We start from the raw sequence: 6,806 nt of genomic DNA on the forward strand, positions 1-6,806 counted from the left end.
GTCAGATATCATCTATACTTATCTCATCTATGCCACGTCTATACTGTGCCTCGACCCCACTGTGCTACCGTTTTTTTTAGTCCTGATAATCTTTTTTTCAAATAACTATGTGTTATAGATATAATATTTTCTTATGCAATAAAAGAAAAATTATATTTTAGAGATTGGTCACTTATATTTATTAAACAAAAATATTATAAAATTAAAAAGAATTTCTATAGTTACGTCAATAAATAGATAGATTAAAATATATGATTCAATTTGCTCTCGAAATTTTATAATTAAGTAGTTTTGTGTTAATATACTGTAACATTTTACGTTTAAATAAATTGTCACGATCAATTTTATTTATATATATAAATATTTTGGTAAAATGTTCCGAAGCAACTTTCAAATCTTGTGCGATATTTCACTAAAAGTGATTCAATGGTCTATGGCTTTTGGTTACATAATACTAGTCATACTTTGGAATTTGTACAAGCTAAATGAATTGATCATTGTAGTGTTTTGTCGTAACTTTTTAAAAGAAAAGCCTAATAATGAATCGATCAAAGCTAATAATCAACTTGAAAATTCGACTCCAAATATGATAAAAACTGGACTTGGTTTTACAAATAGTATTTTGCTACCCAACGGCAACAAAATGATTGTTGAAAACCCAAGTGTAACACACGAAGTGGATATTCAATTTAATGCAGTTGCAGCTAACTCTGACATAGAGATTAAAGTTAAGGATGCTAATGAAGTATTCGGTCTTCAGATAGATACAAACAATCCATCAAATTTAGTAGCTGACATTGAAATCGATAACAAGGCAGTTGAAACGAAACCAGCCTTAGACATTGATAAGAAATCTCCTATTAAAACGGATGTTGTATCGACACTTGCTACAGACGTGCGTAAATTTGACGTCTTCTCTAAACGAATTGCACCTAAGGACACAAAAGTGTTTAGAAAACGTGTTGATAAACAGAAATTCTCAGTGGCGACTAAAAAATCTTCTCCTATATATAATGCTAACTATTTGTATGTTGGAGGTTTAAAATCTACTACAACAAATGAACACATCACTGAAAAATTCTCTAAATTTGGCAATATATTGAATGTTGAAATTTTGGACGGCGCTTATCGTTATGGAAAACAAAGTACACTAAAATGTGGTTTCGTGTGTTTTGAGCACAGTTCTTCAGTAGATAAAGTGCTCTCTTATAAAAGTCTTACACATTTGTTGAGTAATAACAGTAAGGTATATGTGGACAGACGTACAGAAAAATATGAACCTTATCCGAACTGTATGTCGTATAAAGCATAATTATAATTATAAGCAAAATGCTTATTATCCATTAAATGTCTCTGAATTAATATTCCATGTGTCTGGTGAAAACACGTTCAAAATTATTTTATACTTTATTTTTCAATATCAAAAGAAATTAAAATTTTTATTGTTTTAACTAGGTATTAAATGTTAAACTCAAATTTGTTTCATATTTTTAATTAAAAAAAAAACTCATGTTATTTCATATAATTTTATTACATTCTAACAGTAAAAGTTATTTATAAATATTTTCTCTGAGTTAATCAACCTAAAATTACATGCATTTGTATTCATTTAAATAGATGGATTAAGGTTTAAATTTATTTCCTTTGATATTTAATTGACAATATCAAATATTTTGCTTTTTACTTCAAAATGTTTATAATTCTTGTGTTCTATTCTTAATAAATGTTATTTAAACAATATTTGTTCGTTATTCTATGGGAAAATATTGAAAAACAATACAAAATAATGGAATAAAAAAAATATTTCAAATGTAGAAGTACTTTTTGAGAAGATGAAAAATTAACCAATTCTCTTTTTATGTCCTTTCTAATTTTTATTTAGATTGACTAAACCATATTCTTTTATAAATTTAGGTGTAATAAAATTTCAAAGCAATTTACTTTACAAAAACTATCTTATCCATTAAAATTTGTGAAACACTTGGGTCTATTATGCGAGTGTAACTATTAGACTCATTGTTTTGAAATTATGATATATATTAAGTGGGCTGTTATTTTTTTAATGTAATAAAGAACATTGATTTAAAATATAAATACAATATGATATAATTTAGTTAATACAGAGTAATAAATGAACATTTTTGAAAACCCTAGTTCACAAAGGGTACAAGTGACAAATTCAATATTTAGAATATTTCAAAAAAGAAATTTGTACCGAAAACCTATCTTCTATGTGGAAATGACATTCTTGCATTTTATACATGTTTGCCATAGAAGTCATATTTATTTTATAGTTTCTCCGTAAAAATTACAATACTAAATTATTGAACATCAATTTCATACTATATTTATTCATATATTATACTTTTACATCGTAAAACTTGTAATCAGAATTAAATAAGGTAATAGGAGATCAAGTTGCTTTTGGAATAATCTACCAATTTTTTAAAATTAGACACCATCATCAGATTTGCATTGAAGCGTTGTTTCTCATGAGTGATTTTAATCAGTGACAGATATCATCTATATTTGTCCAAACTATGCCACTTTCACACTTTTCTGGGTTTTTGAATCCAAAACTGCATTTAAAATAATTTTAGGAATTCAGGTATTATCGTAAAAACTAGTCGATCTAGATTTGAAAAGTTTTTTTATTTTCATTTTGCCTTGTGTATGATAGGTTACCAAGCCATGTTAATAGACCATACATCTTTTCTGTTGTAATTTTCGGGAATTTCAACAAACTGCAATTAAGATAACAGAAAATTGCCGGTGTAGATAAGAAAGAGCTAAATGCCAAGATTGCCATAAACAACGACAAAAACATACCGTAAACAAACTAAGCTGACAACCATGAGCCTGTAATTATCACTCTTAAGATGAATTTTGTAACGAGTCCCAAATGTCAGCTCATTTCTGAAAGCGTGAATACATCTGTAAACATTTTAAGCATTATATATATATATTATATATATATATATATACATATATATATATATATACATATTTTTTATTGAGATTATTGAAAAGTCTTCAAGCCTTCAACAAAATGCATAACTTGAAAAATTTGTCTATGAGTACTATATCATAATATTGAATAATAAATTAATAGAAAGCTTTACGAAATTTCTTTATCACCTAGTCTTCCCAAAAAATTATCTTTAATTATGAGGGCGGAAGCCATCACAGCTCCCATGACAATTACGCTAATGACCTTAAGTCTATAATATAGTCTTTCTTTTAATATTATTTAAAGTTTTACACTTAGCTACTTTTTTTAATCAAATAATTAAATTACCTATTTCTTAAAAATATACTGTACTATTTTATGATTGAAACATTATCATGACTTATAAATAAATAGGATATTAGAAATTGTAATGTTTTTTATTTATTTTGTTTGACAAAAAATTATATTATATCCAATAAAGGGATTTGTATAGATATTTGAGTTATATTTTCTAATTTTTATAATACAAAATGTACATGTAATCTATTATATCTATCTCTATGAAGACAAGTCCAGAGGTAAAATTTTTTTTTTTCCATAATAAAGTAAATTACATTAGCTTTAATTTAATATATATATAAAAGTGTCAGACCTTCCGGAACATTTTCAAAAGTTAATTTTTTGTCAAAAAGTTGTCATTTTAAATCCCCCCCTGTGGGCAGGTTAAGTGTCAGATTTACAAAAAAATACACCAAGTGATAGGTAAAGACATCAATCATCTATAAAAAAAAATGATATTGATATGTTCATTTTAGAAAACGTTACGGCAGTTTTTAGTAAAAAAAATTTCGAAAATTAGCGATTTTTAAATTTGTAATTTTTTTGGAGGTTTCCCCTATTTACGGGGAATGAGGAAAATTTTTTCAATTTTTAAGGGTAATGTCTTCGACTAGATACGATTTGTGATCTTTTGACGTATCGTTGAAAGAAATCCGTTCGGTGAGAGCTGAAAACAAGTGGTAACAGGCACAAAAAAAAAAACACATCATTGTAAAACCAATACCTTCTCAGCTTCGCATCGAAGCTAAACAGTAAAGCAAGTAAATATTATTTACAATTTTAATATAGAGTCAATTCATGCCAAATCATTCAGAAGTGATTGTACGACCAACTCATTTTTTTCTTAAATTTGCGGGGTTTATTATACTATTATTAGATAAAAACAATATTTTTTATGAGCTTTCCACTTTTATAACTATTTTAATGTAAAAAATGTTAAAAATAGCTAAAACTTTAAAAAATACACAGACTATTCAATATTAACGTAATCGAATTAAAATTTTAGAATTAACATTATTATTACTTAGAGGTTACATAAAAAAAAAAATTATGTGAAATTCTAAGTTTTAATGAATTTCTAAAAATGGCTTTCAGAATGTCAAAAAAATTATACAAAATAAAAGCGAAATACCTAAGGTTTCTAATTAAAACAAATTGTTTTGATTTGTTAATTTTTGAAAAAGTTTTGGTAGTTTTAATAAAAAATAAGTGAATAAAAATGTCAAAAATTACTGATTTTTATATTTGTAATTTTTGAGATTTCCCCCATTAAGGGGAACGAGGGAAGTTTTTTCAATTTTTATGGGCAATTCGACTAGATACGATTTGTGATCTTTTGACGTATCGTTGAAAGAAATCGGTCGGTGAGAGCTGAGAAAAGTGGTAACAGACACACGAAAAAAACCCATCATAATAAAATTAATACCTTCTCAGCTTTGCATCGAAGCTAAAATAAATCTATTATTTACTTTTTAAAAATCGACCAATTATCTACAATCGAAGCAATATAAAAATTTATGAAAGTCATTCTTAATACTTTTCATTAAAGTAAGTCGAGATATGAGTTTTTTGTTGGGAAGACCTCGTTCAATTATTTCCTTTAAAACAGGATTTTTCATTATTTGAAATGGTAAATTAACACTTATAATACATTATTGTAGTAGTTGATTTAGAGTATCTAAAATCAAAATTATATAATATTGATAACAAAGAATAATAGTTTTTATAAAAACGTATGATAAATATTTTTTGATTTAAGCTAATAAAATTGAAAAATAACTTATTAATTTTATATATTATTAAGTTTTGGAATTCTTTCAACTAGTGCCCCTAAACATTAAATATAACACATAAACTCATGTATTATGTAAGTTATTTTGTTTAAGCCCCAACTTGATAAATGTGACTAAAATAAAAATACTATACATATTCTTATTTTGATTAGTAAACTTTTTGCCCAAAAATCTTCCAAAACTGGCTAATTCATCTATTTTTCTTCAAATTATTTTAAATCGTTAAGACTACTATTTTTCAGTGATCCATTACATCTCTTTAAAGTTTTTTTTCTCCACTCCAATGAAACTTTAAAAGTTTTAATTAATATTTAAATTCTTAATTTACTTCACTCTAGTGTTATAATCTAGTAGTGTCGCAATAGTGGCCTATAAGATTTTATTTTTTCAAATTTACAAAATCCAATAATAGTTATAATAATAATTTCAATAATAGAAACTGTAAGTTATAAAAGAAAATACTTAATGCAACAAGTTCAAAAATAGAATTAAACTAAACTATCAAACTTCAAAGAAATGTAGTACTATAGAAAATTTTATGCTAGACCTAACATAAACAAAGTAAAAATTCTAATATTAAAACTTTCAAAAATAATAATGAAATTAAATTTTTTTCCAATTTTATTTATACTATAGTATATTATATTATACATAATATAATTAATAATAATTTTGTAATTTGAGGTCAAAAAAGTTTTCTTTTTTTGCAAATGTTTTTTTAATTTTCTACACTATTATAGCTATTACAATAGCGTAGAATGAACTACCATTAGTGAGTATGCTTCTTTGAAAATACGCATTATTGTCATTACATATATTTTTTTGAAAATAATCTTGTTATAGTGAGAAAAATTGAATTCAAACTTTAAATCAGGCACATTCTGTGTTAGTAAGATATATATTTTTTCATAATGAATCATTAGTATTTAGTATGTCTAATTTCATGAAAACTGTTGCATATTATGGACATTAATTGAATAGCTAAAGCTCATAATAATCTTTTTAATAGTAATTACATTACTATATACAAAAATTCATAATATATTATATAACTATGATCAAAAATATTATTATATAAAGGAATTAATTAAAACTTAATTTATCTTTTCACAAATGAGTTATGTCTATCGTGCACATTAACAGCTCTTAATGTAATGAAATACTTGTGTCCTCGTGCAAATCCTGTCAAATTACTCTGAATCGGTGGCGTCGACGCTTCTTCACTTTGGAACACAAAGAAACTGTTAAATTAGAACTACTTGTATCATATGACTCTTTTTGGCTACTAACACTGACATTTTCTACATAGACATACTGCAAGCCAACTAGTTTACGTCTGTGATATTCGTATATACAGTATAATGATATTTATAGCCATAATCATTTATATGTATACAACTATCCATTGGCAAAGTTAAAATGTCAAAAGTACCAAGTTTTTGCCACATAGAAACATATGGAACCTGGTCGATTTCTTTGCAAACGTAAATTTCAAAAGCCTTTATTTTTGCAAAAGACAGTTCAACATTAAATCCCAATTTAGAGTAATAACTAATCCATCACTTTTGGCTGTGACTTTAGGTGGCGGTGGAACTATCTTCCAAATAGGTTTATTAAAAAATGGAGGAACGGCAGGTAGCGATAATGGATAAAAGAACTTATTTCTTCCAAAGCCAAGTTCATTGTCCTCATTATTATAAATATTAGACTCTCCATTTGAAATA

General features: G+C 25.8%; 1 long non-coding RNA gene across 1 annotated transcript; it reads right to left on the minus strand.

The window, feature by feature from the left end:
* Positions 1 to 1,866: 1,866 nt before the first annotated feature.
* On the minus strand, positions 1,867 to 6,395 carry LOC126905244 (uncharacterized). Its single transcript, XR_007703903.1, has 3 exons — positions 6,246 to 6,395; positions 2,830 to 2,934; positions 1,867 to 2,744 (listed from the first exon to the last, which is right to left on the minus strand). It is a non-coding gene; the product is annotated as an uncharacterized LOC126905244 (long non-coding RNA).
* Between the last annotated feature and the right edge of the window lie 411 nt (positions 6,396 to 6,806).

This window comes from Daktulosphaira vitifoliae, unplaced genomic scaffold, assembly GCF_025091365.1.
Source record: "Daktulosphaira vitifoliae isolate Bord-2020 unplaced genomic scaffold, ASM2509136v1 Scaffold_4, whole genome shotgun sequence".
In the NCBI taxonomy this organism is placed as follows: Eukaryota; Metazoa; Arthropoda; class Insecta; order Hemiptera; family Phylloxeridae; genus Daktulosphaira; species Daktulosphaira vitifoliae.